This window comes from Perognathus longimembris, chromosome 18 (genome assembly GCF_023159225.1).
Source record: "Perognathus longimembris pacificus isolate PPM17 chromosome 18, ASM2315922v1, whole genome shotgun sequence".
NCBI classification, from domain to species: domain Eukaryota; kingdom Metazoa; phylum Chordata; class Mammalia; order Rodentia; family Heteromyidae; genus Perognathus; species Perognathus longimembris.
In genome coordinates, this window is record NC_063178.1 from 43,428,174 (window position 1) to 43,448,152 (window position 19,979).

A 19,979-nucleotide genomic window follows, 5' to 3' on the forward strand; every position below is an offset into this window, starting at 1 on the left:
GATCACACACCTCAACTCCAGCTCCTGACTTGAATGCAGCCTCTTATTATTGCCTCCAAGTAGCTCATCCTCTGCCATTCTGTGAAATAAGTAACAAGCTGGGGAATATTACATTGTAATTTAATTATGTGCTCTCATTATGAGTAATAAACATGTTAGCATACAGCATGGAAGATAAGACACCATCTTGTGTTGTCCATCCGGATGGCAGTTTATGTTCTTAACATTTGTGAATTTCACTAAGGGTATATATTATCTGAAAAGTAAGGTCAATAAGAGAGATAGTCCTGGGCTAGAGGTGTCACTGTTATATCCCGTGAGCAAGAATAATCCACGGAGGCACAACTATAGGTGGGAAGGGATTTATTTACAAAGAAACTTTACCCTAAAACCTGGACTCAGGCTCCACAACTGTGACTGGCTTGGCTCTGCTCTGCAACTCCTCCAACTGGGATCTGCTCTGCTTCTCCCACTGGCTTGACTTAGCCCCTCTCCTAGCTGCTGGTCAGGACTCAGGCCCTCTGCACTGCTCGTCCAGACTCCAGGTCTCCCCTTCATGCTGGTCTGTACTGTACTCGGGCTCCTTCTTCGCCTCCTTCCTCCTTTCCCTTGCTCCTTTCTCTCTCCTCTTCCAGAAGTCCTGCCTTTTTTTTAATCCCCTGCCCCACCTGCAGTCGCAGGGTAGAGGTTCTGGTCCCCTCAACTGTTGGACCGGATTTCCTCTTTCTTCCGCATTGGGGTGTGGCAATCACCCCAACTTGTGGAGGGTCTTCTGCCCCTCAGCTTATTACAGTCACAAGGTGTCATGGAACATACATGGGAATTTAGACCTGAATCTCTGGGTGTTCAGAAGGCAGACCAGCTGTGGCTCAGAACTTTGTCTGTTTCACAGAAATGGCACCCACTAGAGGAAGACCTCTGTGGCTGGCTAGACTCTTTTATTTCTAGGGGTACAGTTCAAGGACCTATAGTATGTAACTCATTACACTACAGTGTTGCAAGTGGGGTGAAAGGTTGTGATTTTTGATTCTGTGTTCCTGTGGAGAGTGGCAGAAATGCTACCATTCATTTGACCTTAAACTGAAATGTGCTAATTTAGCTCAAGCAAAATACAACCATGAGTGTGCCAGTGATTGACAAGAGATGATGGGGATAGCCAGTTAACAGTGAGATGATCAGTTCTCAAAGTTGTGTTTTTTTAAAGAAGTTAGGTTGTAGTGCATAGCAGCTGTCTTAGAAGAAGAAGATACTGAAAGACCAGGTTTCTTGCTACAAGAAAATTCAGATCTTCCTGAAAACTAAGAATAAAAATCCTTTCATCCTTTTGATCCTTGCATTGTCATCTGTCTTGTGGGATTGGTAAATATTATTTCCTAGAAGGCTTGTTATATTTAAGTGAATTAAAAAAAAACTCTAGCAGAGTATTTTCTACCACTGTTTTATTTTCCTGGTAGTTTTTGTTGCTTGAGGTAGGTGAGCACAGCCTTTGCTATGGGGTACATTTGGTAACCTATACCCCAAGCTTCCTCTGGGAAATGAGTTTTTTTTTGTTATATCGATGTGTTCTCTTTCAGAATCTGGACTTCACTTGAACTATTTATCTATGATAACCCATTTATGAAGTCTTCTGCTTAGCAGCCTTTTATTTATCACTTTTCTAAAAACAACAACAACTAAGAATAGCTTCAGGGTGGGGATGGGAAAACTGGCCCTTCCAGTATATTCTAGAAAGTGCCATTTGGCCATGTGCATCTGTGGTCCAGAGGACAATGAGGCCAACCCATGTAAAGGCAAGTAATTCAGCCGTTAGATGATTGCTTAACCCAATTGCTGGTAATAAACATGCTTAATAAAAAAAAGAATAGAACACCTGTCCCATCTTGGTTATAAATATGCTCTCTTTTTCTGTGTAACCTTTGATAATACCTCCGAGCACACTTAGATCACATGTTATAAATAAGTCCAATGTCTTATATTCCCTGTTGACCTTTTATCCCTTGGACTTCTAACTAACTGTGCCTTCCCTGAATAACCAGTTTTGCCTTGTGCTGGGACTCAGGTATATGAAGGAAAATGGCCCTGCTTCTCTTGTGAGGTAAAATTCAAGCAAGAAAGAGCTTCATTAATCTCGGCCTATCATATTTCCGACCATAGCAGGGCCATAGCACAGATGAAAATATCTAGGAGAGAAACCAAGATGGTAGACACGGGGCAGATCACTAGGGAGTTGTCCACCACAGTGGTTGTTCCCTGCCTGCCCCTCATTGGCAGGGGCCTAGGCTATGAGGCAAGGTACCCACCTTCCCAGCCCTCAGGATAGCAGGTGCCACATGGCCTGGCTGGTCCTACTGGCTACTAACAAGAGTGGCCTTTGTGGGATTTGCTCCTCTTGTCTATAGTGAGGCCCCGGATGTTCCCTTTAGCATGGGACCCCTTGTAAGCCATTCAATGGCTCTGGTCTGCATGAGTAAGCTCAGTCCATGCTGGCTGTGGGACTCCAGGCTTTTGTAAAAAACTGTGCTTCTCAGAGCCATCCTTAGCTATCGGCAGGGTACAAGATAGCAAGAACAACAACTGCTGAGGGCTGGGTTAAGGATGTGTGGGATAATGGATGTGGGTCTGCTGTGTGGCAGTTGTACATGGGCTCTAAGTCAAGGAGATTAGCCACATCACACCTCAAAACAAGTCACAATCTCCTTGTACCCTTGTGTATAAAGGGAACAGTCATTCAGAAGAAAACCTTTGCTTGAAAAAACAGATTGAGTCCTTGTTTTATACAACACTGACAGTGTTCCTCCCTTAAACCAGAGTGAGAACAAAATCCCTGGCCTGTTTTATCTCCAGGCAGTGGATATTTTTTTTCTTTTATCAAATCTTAGTTACGACCATAAGTCACAGAGCCATTACGAGGCTGCACTCAGTTGCACATAAATGAACGGGGGAATGAGAAGCTTAATAAATATTATCTGATAGTGAGGAGGATGTGTGTCTGATGAGATAGGCTTCCTGCACTTTTCATCAGGGATCACAATGAATCTTTTCTGTTGCTCTAGCACATTTGCATTTCCAACTGAACATTTTGGGAAAACAAATGTCTCATTTGGGGCCCCTTCCTCCCTTTGCCTTTAGACTATTGTGGTGTTTATTCTATAGAGCAACAGTGCACATGTGCACTTGTATGTGTGTATGTGTGTGTGTGTGTGTGTGTGTGTGTGTGCTGCCTCCCCAAAGAAACCAAAGCATCTTTCACACATTGTTTGGCATTATCTTATTGTTAATTGGGCATAATTTTCTAAACTAGTGCTTGTAATTCATTCTTGTCTGAATATTTTACTCATCAAGCAAGTTAACTATAAATGAAACACAGTTTTGTAGGTTTTCCCAAACATTGGGAAAGGAAGACAAAAGACTTAAGATAGCCCTGTGAAGTGAGGAAAGGAAGAAGTAAACCTGGCTAGAGCCCCTATTGAGCTTCACTCTCCACAGACTACACACACACACACACTCATCATCCTGCCATGAGTGTTAAATTACAAGTTAAGGCTTTGGCATCCATTCATGGTGTAGGAAGATGGAGTAGCAGAAGGCTCAAGAGATGGCTTAGTTAATGGAGGAGTGTTGATATATCTTGCTGGTCTGCCTCTTTCATTACATCCATTTGTAAATCTGATGATATCATGAACTGTTTCTCTTTGATGTAATGTTCACCACCCCATTTAAACCTGAGAGTTTGCATTTTTTTCCACCTGACCCAACAGAGACCAAACAGAGGCTAAGATATTGTCAGCAGAAACTTTGAATCTTCAAAAGACTTCCTTCTAGAGAACCACACTTGATTCTCACAACCACTCTATAATTTATACAGTAGGGTAGGGATAATTAGAATCATAACAATGGTTGAAAACCAAAGTCTAGAACCTTCCTAGCCTATATTCATTTTAACTTACTGTATCAACCAAACCAATACCAAGAAGAAATCCTAATTTGTAGCAGAAGCAGTCCATTCTGCAAACCCAATGCTTAAGGGCCCGTGAATCCTCAAACGGGGAACATCCCTTGTTCTGCCCACCTAGGCCATTTGTTCTCTCTGACATACACCTACCAAGCTGAGAGTGTGGATTCCCAAACCTCTTACTTCTGTCTCCTGCTCCTGCTCTTCTTCTTCCTTCTTCTTCTGTGCCAGTACTAGGGCTTGTACTCTGGGTCTAGGCACTTTTCCTTAGCTTTTTCATTCAAGACTGGTGCTGTACCATTGAACCACAGCTCTACCTCTGACTTTTTGGGAATTATTTTTTGCCAGTCATGGAGCTTGAACTCAGGGCCCTAGTACTGTCCCTGGCTTCTTTTTGTTCAAGGCTAGAACGCTATGACATGAGCCACATTGCCTTCTGGCTTTTGCTGTTTGTGGTGCTGAGGAATAGAATCCAGGCCTTCACGCATGCTGTCACTAGGCCACAGTCTCAGCCCCTGCTTCTGACTTTTGATTAACAGTCTTATGGGCTTTATTTCCTGCGCTGGTTTTAAACCCATAATCCTCATATCTCAGCCTCGGAGTATCTATGATTGCCACCAGCACGTGACCTTTCTGGGATAGTTTTATTAGTATTGTGATTGCATCACAGTTTGTGCATGACAGGAACGCAAAAAAAAGTAATTGTTTCGATTAAAAGTAAGTTGAAGACTTCAACAAAAGCATATTCTTTTAAACAGTACCTTTGCATTTGTTATATGCAAGATAACTTTCAAAGAAAGATATATCACTGTTGTAATTACTTTCAACATGCCATGTGAAACCGTAGCTTCTATTGTTGATGATCCTCTTGTATCCTCTTCATGTGGTTGTACCTGAACTATCACTGTATGTTATCTGAGTACATTGGAAACTGTATATACTGGTATTGAAACTAGGAAAGTGAAAGGGAATACCAAAAGCGAGAGACACAGGATAAAAAGACAAATGACTACAAAAGCAAAATGGTTTGGTGCAAACCAATTGAACAATTAATGGGGGGAGAGGGAAAGAGGGAGGGGGAGGGGGGAATGAGGGAGGAGGTAACAAACAGTACAAGAAATGTGTCCAATGCCTAACATATGAAACTGTAACCTCTCTGTACATCACTTTGACAATAAATAAGAAGAAAAAAAAAACAGAAAGATGTAGAAAGAATTATGTAGGATTCCTCTCGGGCATCAGACAAATGCCACAGCTATTTTTTTATTGTCATAGTGATGTACAGAGAAGTTACAGTTTCATACATTAGGCTTTGGATACATTTCTTGTACTGTTTGTTACCTCCTCCCTCATTCCTCACTCCCCCTCTGTTTTTCCCTCTCCCCCCATTAGTTGTTCAGTTGGTTTACCCCAAACCATTTTGCAAGTATTGCTTTTGTAGTCATTTGTCTTTTTATCCTGTGTCTCTCGCTTTTGGTATTCCCTTTCACTTTCCTAGTTCTAATACCAGTATATACAGTTTCCAATGTACTAAGATAACATACAGTGATAGTGCAGGTACAACCACATGAAGGGGATACCAGAGGATCATCAACAATAGAAGCTAACGTTTCACATTCATATTTTTTAGGAAATCCAAAGTGAGATGGGCATATTGCAATTCTTAGCTTTTCTTTTGTAACAAAAGCCTGAGAACTCTAATAAGTGGTTTCTTTCATTTACAAAAAGGCGACTTGGTGTCATGTATCAAGAAATCAATAAATGAGAGACATTTTGATTTTAAATTAGAATTTTATACAAATGGGCCTTTTGCAAATGTTCGTATTTTACTTACACTACATTTCTCAATTGACCACATAGGTATGATGGACTCCATCTACAGAGATCTTCTGGGTTTCTGCTTTAGGCTTTAGCAATGAGCTAAGCCAAATAGCACAATTAAACTCTTACTACCCTTGCAGGTGCCTGGAACCAAAACCTTCTATGTTTTAGAGCATGCTTCTATGTCTCCTTGAAGGTGATGATCCCCACCCCCACGCACAACACAGTCTGGCCTTGAATTTGTTCGCTGTGCATGCATTGGTGGAGACCTCATCTATACAGCCAGACCGTGATCTGGGGCATGATGGTTACTGGTGATAAAACTCCATCACTGGCCTCAACAGCCTTTCCCAACCCATTTAAAGCCCATTCTAGGCTTGCCCAGCTTGACTAAACTTGTTCTACCCAGGGATTTCTGGTGAACCTTTACAAGACCCTGAGTAAAGAAACTTTACAAGGCCTTCTTAGAGCTTATAGTAATCAGAACTTTTGACTGATATTCAGAAGACACAGATCAAATCTTTTGGAGAAGGAAGTAGAGCAGACATGTCAGTCCTAGGCTCATTGGTAGAAAAGCTACTTCCGAATCCTTATTGGAAAGATGCTACCAGCTCACCTGGACTCTCCTCACAGCCACTTATTTCCTTCTGGAAGAATTCAGCTTGAAAGAATATAGCTTGCCGACAGAACACAGGTTATAGAAGACCAACACGAAGGTCCAGGGGCTGTGAGCAGGCCTTATTTATGTGTTCACTTGTTTTACACAGCTGACTTTATGGCAAACAGTTGTTACCAAGTTTGTAGGAAAAGAAAATCATCAGGAAGGTGAGTTTCAAAATAGACAGAGGCAGGGACTTGAGGAAGGCTGGCCAACTGCTTGTAACCAGATCAGCAAAAAAAACTCTCTGGCTTTCCCAAAATCAATAGCAAAATCTATAAATGTGCAAAGTGTAGAAGGCTCCAGAACATTATGCAGCTCACTATGACTTAGTGTCTGTTTGCTTCCAGGTAGCTTCTTTCTGTCTGGCTCCTTTTAATGTGCAGAGACTAATTTGCAGACATGGTCTATCAAGTACCTAACAGATTTGTCATGCAATACCTACAGACTAGAAAGACATATTTGATTCAAACAGATTGTGAAAAATGTAAATTGTGAGCAATTGCTTCACTAGGTTACCTTCAAATTAGATGCATACACTTCTTCCTATGTTTTATCTTAAAGGGGAACATCAGATTAATGTACATTTTTGTATGTGTGTGCTGATACGAGAACTTTATCTCAGGGGCTGGATTTGCTATCTCTTAGTTGTTTCGCTCCAGGCTGTCACCCTACCACTTGAGCCATAGCTTCCTTTCTTGGGTTTGGTGGTTAAGAAGAGTCTCACAGGCTTTTCTGCTTGAAAAATCCACAATTCTCAGACCTCAGCCTCTTGAGTAGCTGGGATTACAGGTGTGAGTAAGAGATGCTTGGTTGCATTAATGTATATGTATATTGAGAAATGGCTTCCTCAAGTTTTGGATGTTTTCATCTAGATTATTTTGGAAAGAACTCATGCAGCAGTTTTCCCTGGCAAAAGTCCTAGATTTCTGCTGCAACAGAAGAATCCCGTATGCTAATAAACTGGTATTGACAAGAGTGATAGATTCAGCCTGGTAGTGGGTGCTGGAGAGCAGAATTGATTACGTTTTACAGCCTGTGTATTTCTGTGTTTATTGCTTGTATTCTGTCATTAAGCAAACAGGTTCCTAATATAGCAATTTTCTCTAATCAGTAAAGCAAGGGAGAAAAGAACAAAAGCATCATTAATTACGATGATGATTTGGCCTCAGCATGGACAGACTGTTGCTATTGGATTGGGCATCCCCCTCTGGCTTTCTGGAAGTAGAGCAGAGAACAGCTTTTATTCTGCATGAAGTAAAGCACAGATATGTTGTATGCTCGGCCCTCCTGGCTGACAGCTGCCTAAAAAGCCCAGATTAAATACTGGCTTCTCTACAGGGTGGAGTCCCAAGTCCAAGAACTTTAGGGGTGTGCTTTTAAGTCTCCTATTCCATAACCAGCAAACATTCTGCTCACAAATCTGACTGGTCCCCAAGGCTCTAGAGAGCTTACTGTGGGCAGAACCACGTTGGGATCGGACTGTGGCCATGAATTATGTGTGTGCCTGTGTGTTCTACACAGGAAAGCCATTGGTACCAAGACTGGTTTTAAATATGCTAGTTGCTGGGGTAAAAGGCAGTGAGGCCCCACTCTGATTCCAAGTAGTGGAGGTTAGCAGTGTCTAATGCATTTATTAACCCTGTGATGCCAGAGACTGGCGAGGTCTGGCTTCACTCTTAGAGTGTCCTGGAAATTCTATTATGTGACATGCCTAGACTTGCAGATTTCCACCAGTGGAAGTTTTATAACAGGAAAGCAACAGCTAGCTGGATGGAAAAGGTATTATGATGAGCCTAAAGAACATTTTTCACTAGTTTTCCAGAATGTTGGAAGGCTGGCCTGAGCATGAACTTCTCAAGCATGCTATCCTTGCCTTTTCCCATTCTCAAGACACAAATCTCGAAGTTCTCTCTTGGGGGTGATGTTTCGCCAACAAAGATTCAGGTAACTTCTGTCAAATGACATAACTTTAAAGTAGCTTCTAAGAAAGACTATTTCAAATTAAACATAGAAACTGTAAGGTTTGCAGTCCAGGCAGGGACAACCTGGCTAAGCTGTGCCTCAGGAGCCTGCATGTTCTGTCATCAGCAGGACTGAGTGTTCACAGAAAAGGCTTCACACCTTATATTCACAACTCGGTGTCGCACTGTTGGCTTTCCAGGTTTGTAACTCGTCAATGAAAACTACTCTTTCAGTTGCTAATTTTCTGAGCTCCCTGTCGTCTCAGAAGTTGTTGATATAGGTTTTATTTTAATTTTCCTGGAACCATCCTAGTTTTCAACAAATGAGACAACATTTAAAGTAGGTAAGTACTCTGCAATAGTTGAAGGGAGGTGTGTGTGGGGGGGGGTGTAACACCCTACCATTTTATCTGTTTTCACTTATCACACACTAGCAAGAAAATGATTGCTTGACGATATTTTAAAAAATGCTGTTTTTCTTTCTTAAGTAGACTCTTCATCTGCAGAGGTAGGTTTCTGACCTTCAGTAGTCTCTGGGGCTCACAAGGCACATAAAACTACTAACCCACCAGTACACACAGCTCAAAAGCCCCGTTCTGCCCCTCCACCTGCTACTCCCACATTGTTAGGTGCACTGGATGCTATTGTCTGGAACTGATGACCACCAGGTTAGGTACAGACCTACTGTGGCATGCATCTCACCAGGTGAAGACTTTTGTAACATAACATCTTACACCTGTGTGTAGTCTTTTGATCCCTTTATTAAGTGTCACATGCCATTCCTGTAGGTGATAATATCTCCTCACCTTCGTTAGCCTTACAGATGTCATAGTGACCCGATAGGTTAGGGGGAACCCAAGGACTGGTCTGATCCCTCTACTCAGTATTCATGGTGAGTGGCTTCCAGGGACCCCAAGCTCCCTGGAGGAAGCTTGTTTAGTTCTTTCTGGAAGCTGTTTAGATGCCGCAAATGCATTGTCCAGCTTCTCTGGGTGCTGAGGTCAGGAAGGTGGTTGAGCAAGAGGAGGGCTTTTTCTCCATGTTAGAGGTGCCTGATCTCACTGGACTGAGCAGCTCATCCAGTTATAACCACCAGGAGAGTCCTCAGGCCACATGAATTCTAGTAGCACCACTGGGATGACAGGCCTGCCATAGACTTGGAGCTGGTCTAAATGCATTTTTCTTGTGTGACATTGACTGTGGCCATCCCCAGAGAGAAGGTACATGCCACATTCTCACAATGTAGACCTGAGTGTGTCAATCTGCTGGGAGATTTAGAAAGGCTGAATGAAGTCTGAGACATATCCTCAGTGGTTCACAAGGGCCAGTGACCTACAGATCAGACTGAGGCTGTGTAAGAATTTTTGGGAGGATAGGAGCCTTTTCAACTGCAGCTGTTGCAATCACTCATTCATGACAAGGTTGTTGTAGGGCTCTCTCAGTTTGCTGCAGTAAAGTAAAATACAACTGGTAATGTGGAATCAGCAAATCATGGCCTTCTGGGATGAATATATAAAATAGGTGAGGAGATGTCTGCCTACTTTATAGATTGCCATGGTCCAGGACACCAAGGTTTAGCTTAGCTGGGACCATAGGCATATGAACAACTTGAGGGCTGAAGGCATGCTGTCCTCAGTCTAGAGGCCCTTTGCCTTCTATGTACAACTTGGTGAGCATGTTAGCTCTGCAAAGAACCTTAGCAAGATATTTTGTCTTTAGTATGTTATAGCTTAGGAAAGAAAAGGCCAAATAAGATATTTAGGCACTATTCGAAAGTCTTGGTGCAATTCCAACCTCCAATATAAACAAAACATGTGACGTGTTCTCTATATTATTCTTTATAGGCAATAATGCAGTGGGCCAGATTTGTTCTTAATGTAGATGAAAAGTTGGCTTCGAGTAAGTTTGATTCTTCTCCCAATTTCCCCTCTGATCTTCTTATATGTAACCTTTGAACAACCCAGAATGCTTCTCAGTACCTTATTCTCAAAGCATGCTTAAAGGTTTCCATTTTATATTCACAGTTGGCATATGCAAATGTAGGTAAAGATTATGATGCCTTCAAAGTGGCATTATGGTCAATAAATTACCCTTTTGAGAGAGGATGCCATCATTTCAATCTAGAATGTCTTCAGTTAGTCAGAGAGCATCACAGCAGGCATGTACCCTGCCAGCAAAAGGCACTCCAAGCCAGCCAGTGATTCTGATAGTCCTTGATTCAGGGGTGATGCCTACCGGGCTCACTTTATGGGCAGGGGTGCTCTCTGTCTATTGGAAACATAACACAGCTGTGACTAGTGGCATGGTGGGAGTATCCAGTTCTTTTTGTAGATTTTCAGGACAGACTGGAAGGAAAACTGTGATGCCAGAAAGGGTAAAATTATCATTCAATCATTGAAGAGGCTTTGTTATAGCCTGGCCCTACGAGCCAATTGCCATATAACCTTAGACAAGTCACTTCGCTTTCCTGTTGTACATGGTACAACACAAGAATGTTGTACCAGGAGAAGCCCCCAGAGAGTTGTTCCAGCTAGGAAACCCGGGGCTCCAGAGCTCAACCTCCTCACTACCACCCAGAAGCAGCTTTTAAAATTAGCTGGGCTTCTCAGTAGAAGAATGGATCAGGAAAATGTGGTACATATACACAATGGAATTTTATGCCTCTATCAGAAAGAATGACATTGCCCCATTTTTAAGGAAATGGAAGGGCCTGGAAAAAATTATACTAAGTGAAGTGAGCCAGACCCAAAGAAACATAGACTCTATGGTCTCCCTTACTGGGAATAATTAGTACAGGTTTAGGCAAGTTACAGCAGAGGATCACAAGAGCCCAATATGATCACATAAAGTGATGCTAAGTGAAATGAACTCCATGTTATGGAAACAATTGTTATATCACAATTGTAATTACTTTCAACGTCCCGTGTGTATCTGTAGCTTCTATTATTGATGATGTTCTTGTATCGGCTTCCTGTGGTTGTACCTACACTATCTCTGTAATCTTATCTGAGTATATTGGAAACCATGTATACTGGTATTGGAACTAGGAAATTGAAAGGGAATACCATAATTGAGAGACATAGGGTAAAAAAAGATAAACAACTACAAAAGCAATACTTGCAAAACTGTTTGGTGTAAATGAACTGAACAACTCATGGGGGGGAAGATAAAGAGGGAGGGGGGAATGAGGGAAGAGGTAAAAAACAGTACATGAAATGTATCCAATGCCTAATGTATGAAATTGTAACCTCTCTGTAATTCAGTTTGATAATATATATATACATATATAAATATAAATAAATAAATAAATAGATAGATAGATAAATATATATCTGGGCTGACTCCTTGAGGCTGTTCATTGGAGGCCTGCCTTGTGACTTAGGAGCCTGCCCCATCCAACTGTGGTTTCCTCATTAGCAGAGGCCACAGATCTCAAGGACCTCTCCTTTATCTCCCTATCCCGTGCCCACGTTTGGGAAACAATAGGAGCTCCATTGGGTAGTATGTGTTTCTTGTGGCAATGAATACACACATGAACAAGCAAACAAGCTTCCCAGAGACTCTTTGTACATTACCAAGCTGTGGGGATTAGTACTGCCACATTTGTAAGCAGGAGGAGGCACGTGCTCAAAATTAACATTCTGAAATAGAAATGAATCCTTTCTTGACAGGTAGCTGTTACTGAGCCTTAAGACAGGACAAGTCTGAATGGAGATATACCATGTCAAACACATCATATTTTGAAGACTTTGTATGGGAAGAGATAAAAAGAAAAGAATGTGAAAGTATCTCATTAATTTTTATACTGATTACCCATTGAGGTGGCATTATGGTAGGTTAAATAAAATATATTATTAAAAGTGACTTTACCTGCTATCTCTCTATTAGGTAGCTACTGGAATACTACAAATTCCAGAAGGGACTCACAGTCACAGCTCCCACATTTATTGGCTGGCACAGCCCTACACTGCTAATTAATGACCATCAGTAATTACTCTTCACTATTGAGTATGAGCTTTTATTTCCCCTTGTCTCTCTGCAGGTACAGAAGCTGAAATCCAATGTGTCTGGCAGTACACACTTCTGTCTTTCTGGTGTAAGTGATTTGGGATTCATTTGGGGGGAGGGGGAGGGAGGTTTCCTGTATTAACAGAGACATAGATTTGGGGCTCTGAGAAAAGATAGAATGTTATTCAAGGCTCAAAGGCAATAAGGTTTCAAGGACAGAAGAAATCTGAACACCTTCTGTATCTATTTGGTTTTGGAGCAAGGTGCAGCTTGGATTCAGTACACAAAGTTAGAAATGTGAGACTGGGGGACTTTGTCAGGGAGCCAACCCGGTCCTAAGCCCATTTGGGCTCTGTGAGCAAAGTCATATAAAATCACCAGCAGAGAGTACACACACAGCAGCATACTCTGTTGCCTGCCTGTGCCCTCTCTGTATGTCTGTAGCTCCACCCCGAACCACAGGTAGAAGAGGCAGGCACAGCACACTCCCCAAATCACAGTTGATGAGATGGCAAGTTGTGTTGTCTCCTGCTCCCTCCACACTTCCAGGAGGAGAGTGTCAGACTATGGCTTGATGGAGCAGAGACATCCGTCATGGAGCAGAACAGTTGTGTTGTCTGAGGATCCCTCAACCTGGTTTCTGGTCTTGGCTGCCCCCTTGAAGAGCTGGACAAGCTCCCTTTACTTTTTGGGTCTTTATTCACACCATCAGTGTGGTCCTGCCGAGGCATGCAGGGAGCCATGCTAGTCATGACTGACTGATGAACTTATTTCCATGCTCCTTGACTGGACAAGCTTTCTGAGGTAATTTTCCCTGCCTTCCTCCCCTGGTGGGAGGAGAAGAAGAGTAACCTCTCTCAGGTGGTGCTCTCTTAAATGAAAGGTGTTCTATGGCATGCATCTGCTTAAGCAGGATGATTTGGGAAAGGAAAAGAAGAGCAGGGATACCAAGCTCTACTACTGGCCCGAAAGGTGAGTTTTAATAATGTATTGTGGAGTATGCACTAAGCAGCAAGCATTGGTCCGACAGTGTTTCCAAAAGAGTGAGTCTCACTCAAGTTCATGGTTCTTTCTCATAAGACTGTGAGTCAGTGAAGTCTCACTGGACAAAATCTTGAGTCAGTTTTAGAGAGAGCGGTCTACCGGATGGGAGTGGGAATGGGCAAGTAAAATAAACTGCAATGGAGAAGCTGCATGCAAGGGATGATGATGGGAACTCTTTTTTCTTCCAGCGTGTTTATGAGAAGGATGGTTGTCAGGGACTGAGACCCTCACTTGAGCCTCTGGCTAGAAGCCGCCATGGAAACCTGCTAAGAAACCAACAATTGAGCCAGCGCCACCCCGGTTAAACTAGATGGCCCAGTTCAAAGAGCAATAACAAAAGATAATTCTTGAGAATAAACTTACCGGAACGTCCTACAGTTAAGTCTCTTAGCAACCCCGGCTGCACCCAGAGTAATAGGAACGTTCTGTGGTCAGGTCACTTAGCAACCCTCCCCTATAGCAAGACCAGTAACCTTTTCACCCTGCCAACGTCCTGCTACCCCAAGCCCACTTCCTGCAGGTGCTGAAGAACTACCCCCTCCTGCTTCAAGAGTATATAAGTGTGTGAAAAATCAAAGTAAATTGGCAGCTTGAACAGGCACCCATTTGTCTTGCTGCCCTCTTCGCGACTCCCTTTCCCTTCATTCTCTCTCATAGGTGGTCTCCCCTGTTAATGTCCTGCGGGTTGGGACAACTGGCGCCCAACGTGGGGCACGACCGTCCCTCACGAGACGAGAACGTCCCTGTCGGAAGATCCAAGCGCTTGGAGGTCATCATTCTCTTTGGGATCACCCGGCCCAACCAAAAGAGAAGCCTATTAAGGTGAGAAACGGTGATAGGGACGCAGTTTGGCCTAGCCAGATCGCCGGACCATGGGACAGGGCATTTCAGCCCATGACCAGTTTGTCAGGGGCATCAAGGAGGCACTCAAGACGCGAGGAGTGAGGGTTCGTAAAAAAGATTTAAAAGTTTTCTTTAATCGCTTAGATGATTGTTGTCCGTGGTTTCCACAGGAAGGGACAATTGATGTAAAAAGATGGGCTCGTGTGGGGGATTGTCTCAAAGACTATTATCGATCCTTCGGTCCGGAAAAGGTGCCTGTGGTCACATTTTCTTATTGGAACTTAATCAATGACATTTTAAAAGTCCACTCCCACACCCCTGCTCCCGATATTCAGTCAGTTATTTCCCAAGGAGAGGAGGTTATGAAACAGAGTAGACCCCCCTCCAGAGCTTCCTCTCAGGGGCCACCCTCAGTGAAAGAATTGTCGGATATGGACGGTTGGCAAATTTCTAGGCACGGCGCCTTATGATAAAAATGAAACTCAGGCGGCCTTTCCGCCGGGACTCTTAACACAAATTCAAATGGCGGGCCTTAAGGCCTGGAAGCGGCTCCCTCAAAAGGACTCCACCACCAATTCCTTGGCAAAAGTCCGGCAAGGACCAGACGAGCCTTATAGTGATTTTGTCTCCCGACTTAATGATGCGGCAGAGAGGCTGCTCGGCTCCGGGGAAAACAAAAGTACCTTCGTTAAACACCTTGCTTTTGAAAATGCCAACCCGGCTTGCCAAGAGGCCCTTCGCCCCCATCGGGAGAGAGCCACCCTTTCTGATTATGTCCGCCTCTGGCGGGGGTCGGTTCCGCCCATGCTATTGGATTGGCCATTGGGGCAGCCCTTAAGGTAGCCAATTTTCGCCCCTCTGGTGGCATTTCACAAAATCGCCTTTGCTTTGCCTGCAAACAGCCTGGTCATTTTTCCAGAGAGTGCCCTCAAAAACAATCTCCCCCGGGAACTGCAGCCCTTCCAACCATGCCCTCCCCAGGTGTTACTCCACACCCTTTGCCCAATTCTCTCTGCTCCCAATGCGGATGAGGATTTCATTGGGCAAATGAGTGCTGTTCCAAGACTGATAGTCAGGGGCGTCCGCTTCTCCCTCGGCAGTCGGAAAACTTCCCTCGGGGCCAGCCCCTGGCCCCCACACCTCCGGGAGCTCCCCAGGGGCCCTTGCAAGCTGCTCCCCAACCAAGCCAGGTATTCAATCCCTCCAGCGCGCCACCCCTGGCAGCGCAGGCCTGGACCTCTGTTCCACCACCAACACAGTACTAGACCCCCTCAAAGGCACTCAAATAATTCCTACCGGAGTTTGGGGGCCTCCCCCTCCCGGCACTCATGCCCTCATTCTTGGCCGCGCCTCTTCCACTTTAAAAGGTATTCAAATCCACCCAGGAATACTCGACAGTGACTATTCTGGAGAAATTCGACTTTTGGTCTCGTCCACAGGAGGCATTGTTTCCATTCCCTCGGGCTCCCGCCTAGCACAATTAATATTGCTCCCAGTAACCCCCAGCGACCATCCCGCTCAGACTAGCCAACCTAAGGGAGAAGCCCAGATGGGCTCTTCAGATATTTACTGGGTTCAGCCCATCTCCAACACTCGGCCCACCCTTACACTTAAACTAGATGGGAAAAACTTTCAAGGAATTTTGGATACCGGTGCAGATGCCACGGTCATCTCTAAAAAATACTGGCCCTCTGCTTGGCCTCTCTCTCCTTCCATGACTGACCTAAAAGGAATAGGACATTCTACCAATACCCTCCAGTCTTCCAAGGTCCTGACTTGGACCAATGGGGGGGAAATCAGGGTACCGTTACACCACATGTGATCCCTAACCTCCCAGTCAACCTCTGGGGAAGAGACATCCTCTCCCAGATGTAGGCTGTCCTATACAGCCCTAAAAAGACAGTCACCCAGCAAATGCTACGGATGGGGTACACTCCAGGGAAGGGATTGGGAAAAAACCTCCAAGGTCGCAGGGACCCCATTACCCCCAAAGAAAAGCATGATAAACACGGAATAGGTTATAAAAATTTTTAATTGAGGTCGCTGCTCCCCCTGTACCCCATGCGGACAAAATTACCTGGCTCACCCAGGAACCCGTCTGGGTCGACCAGTGGCCTCTCACTCAGGAAAAATTACAGGCCGCTGAGCTGCTGGTACAGGAGCAGCTCGATGCGGGTCACATTGAGCCCTCTAATTCACCCTGGAACACTCCTATTTTTGTTATTAAGAAAAAATCAGGAAAATGGCGCCTCCTACAAGATCTTAGAGCCATTAACAAAGTAATGCAGCCCATGGGCGCCCTCCAACCTGGAATGCCTTCTCCTATTGCCATCCCTGAGGGATACCACAAGATGGTTATTGATCTTAAGGATTGCTTCTTTACAATTCCTCTCCACCCTGAGGATAAAACTTATTTTGCATTCAGGCTTCCCCATATCAACTTCCAAGGACCCATGCTAAGATATCAGTGGCGAGTCCTGCCTCAGGGCATGGCTAATAGCCCAACCCTTTGCCAAAAATTTGTGGCTCAAGCCGTTGACCCTGTAAGAAAAAGGTAGCCTTCAGTTTATTTTCTCCATTATATGGACGATCTCCTCCTGGCTGCCCCAGATACCCTGATGTTGGATGCTTCCTTTCAGGATCTGTCTCAGGCCCTCAGCACTGCTGGCCTCCGGCTGGCCCCTGATAAGATTCAAAGAGCGGCCCCTTTTCACTACCTTGGCTTAGAGCTCCATGCCAATCAGATCCTTGCTCCGCGCCTTGAATTGCGCACTGACCACCTTGCCACGCTAAATGACTTCCAAAAGCTCTTGGGAGATATCCAATGGCTGCGACCTTATCTCAAGCTCCCCACTTCCGATTTGCTCCCCCTATATGAAATTTTAAAGGGAAATAGTGATCCAACTTCCCCGTGACACCTTACCCCCAAAGCCTCTAAGGCTCTTCTGTTGGTGAGTAAGGCCATTGCCTCCCAAGCTTCTTCTCAGATTAATTATGCTCACCCGCTAAGCTTTATAATTCTCCCCACCCCACATGCACCTACCGGGGTCTTTTGGCAGCCTGTTCCTGACACTCACTCTAGCCGGCAAAAGGGACACTCCCTCCTTTGGATCCATATGCCTGCTAATCATGTTAAGGTCCTTCCTACTTATCCCCAGCGTGTGTCTTCCCTTGTTATGCATGGATGGCAAACGTCCCGTCAAGTATTTGGTAAAGATCCTGATATTATATTGACACCCTATACTCGAGACCAGACACAGTTTTTGTTTCAAACATTATATTGTTGGGGCGTCGCCCTCTCAGGATTCATGGGATTACTCGATAATCATATGCCTGATGATCCCGTGCTCCACTTTGCTTCCCTTCATCCCTTTCAATTCCTGAAGGCAGTCTCCCCTTCTCCCATACCTGATGCACCCACTGTGTTTACTGACGGTTCAGCCAATGGTGTGGAGGCGTATGCCTTTCAAGGGTGGAGTTTCTCCTTCCCTACACAATATGCCTCCGCGCAGTTGGTGGAGCTATTTACTGTTCTCAAGGTATTGGAAGAATTCCCCTCAAGCCCCCTAAACATTTACACTGACAGCGTGTACATTGCAAAATCTGTTCCCCTGTTAGACACTGCCCCGTTTATTAAACCCTCCTCTAATGCAACACCCCTGTTTGCCAAAATCCAACAAAACCTAAGCCCTCACTCTATTTTTATTGGACACATTAGGGCACATGGTGAGCTCCCCGGTCCACTAACTAAAGGAAATGCCTTGGCAGATTCGGCTACACGTAGCGTCTTTTCAGTATTACAGGACCCCCTACAGGATGCTTTTCACGCTCACTCCCTTCACCACCTAAATGCACATACCCTTAGGCTCAAATTTAAGATTACTCGACAACAGGCAATAGAAATAGTTAAACAGTGCCCATCTTGTGTGATTTCCCATCCGACCCCCCATATGGGAGTCAACCCTAGGGGACTGCTACCCAACAAAGTATGGCAGACAGATGTTACTCATGTCCCGGAATTTGGACGCCAAAAATATTTACATGTAACCATTGATACTTTCAGTGGGTTTCTCTTTGCCTCTCCCCACACTGGTGAAGCAGTTAAGGATGTACTATCCCACTTTCTCGCCTGTTTTTCGGTGCTTGGCGAGCCCCAATATGTAAAAACAGACAATGGCCCTGCCTACACCAGCGCAAGCCTAAAAAGGTTTTTCCAACAATTTGGCATCACCCACACTACAGGTATTCCTTATAATCCCCAAGGGCAAGGCATTGTTGAAGGTGCCCACCAAACACTCAAAGCCTGGTTGGTTAGGCTTAAATCCTCTAATCTCACATACGCCACCCCCAGGGAGTGCCTAAATCATGCTCTTTTCGTTCTAAATTTTTTAACCCTTGACAAAGAAGGCAGATCCGCGGCTGATCGTCATTGGCACCGTTCCGCTAATGCCAGCCACCCCCTGGCCATGTGGAAGGATCCACTGACTAATGTTTGGAACAGACCAGATGCAGTCCTAATCTGGGGTCACGGCTCGGCCTGCATTCTTGATTCAAAACATAATGCCCCTAGATGGCTCCCCGGTAGACTGATAAAACCTGTTAACCCACCCAGGGTCTCAGAAGAGTCCCCTGAGGATGACTCTGCTTCTTTTATAGATACTGCTACTCCTTCTCCTGCTGATGCCCCCGTCGATGGAAAATGCTGCACGCTCCCGACACCAGCCCCTTAACCATACCTGGATGGTCATGACGGAAAGAGCACAGATACCTCCAGATACATCCTTCCCACCAACGACTCCTGGTGGGCCTGCACCGATGGCCTGACTCCTTGCATTTCCCTAGAGCTTAACGCGGCTGCTTCCCCGCTGTTCTGTATTCTAGTTCAGGTTATTCCTCGCCTAACATATTACTCCCAGGAACAGTTTTCTGCCCTATGGGAAGGTATACTAACCCAAGAGATGTCCCTCCCTAGGCAAAAATGAGAGCCTATCTCAGCCATCACCTTAGCTGTTCTGTTAGGTTTAGGAACCGCAGAGGCAGGGACAGGCATAGCGTCCATGGTTTTAACCAACAAACATTATTCTGAGCTTAGGGCCTCCATAGATGAGGATATAGAACAACTAGAAAAAGGCATTTCCGCCCTGGAAACATCTCTCACGTCCCTTTCTGAGGTTGTCCTACAAAACCGCCGAGGGTTGTACTTGCTGTTCCTCCAACAAGGAGGCCTGTGTGCGGCCCTAAAGGAAGAATGTTGTTTTTATTCTGATCACACCGGGGTCGCTAGAGATAGCATGGCCAAAGTAAGAGAAGGATTAGAAAAGCGTAAGCGAGAAAGAGAAAAGGAGCTTGGTTGGTTTCAAACATGGTTTTCCACCTCTCCATGGCTCACCACCTTGCTTCCCTCCCTCCTCATACCACTGGTCGGCCTAATTATCATCTTAACCTTTGGACCATGGGCCTTCTCGCGACTAAAGCAGTTTGTTCAAACACAGCTCAGAGAAAACTCGGAGAAACGCATTCAGGTCCATTATCACCTGCTAGACCTAGAGGACAGGGGCATCGCCCCCAGCCCCCGTGCACATTCCCCAAATCTCAGGCGGGGATGCCAATGTGCTTTGGACATGGGCTCAAGTGTTGAGGAACGAAGAGGGCACAGCCAGGACTGTGCGAGGTAAGGACTCAGTGGAGT

At 44.8% G+C, this 19,979-nt stretch overlaps 1 pseudogene; it reads left to right on the top strand.

The window, feature by feature from the left end:
* LOC125366990 overlaps nucleotides 1-19,979 on the top strand; it is a 49,141-nt pseudogene that overhangs the window by 28,302 nt on the left and 860 nt on the right.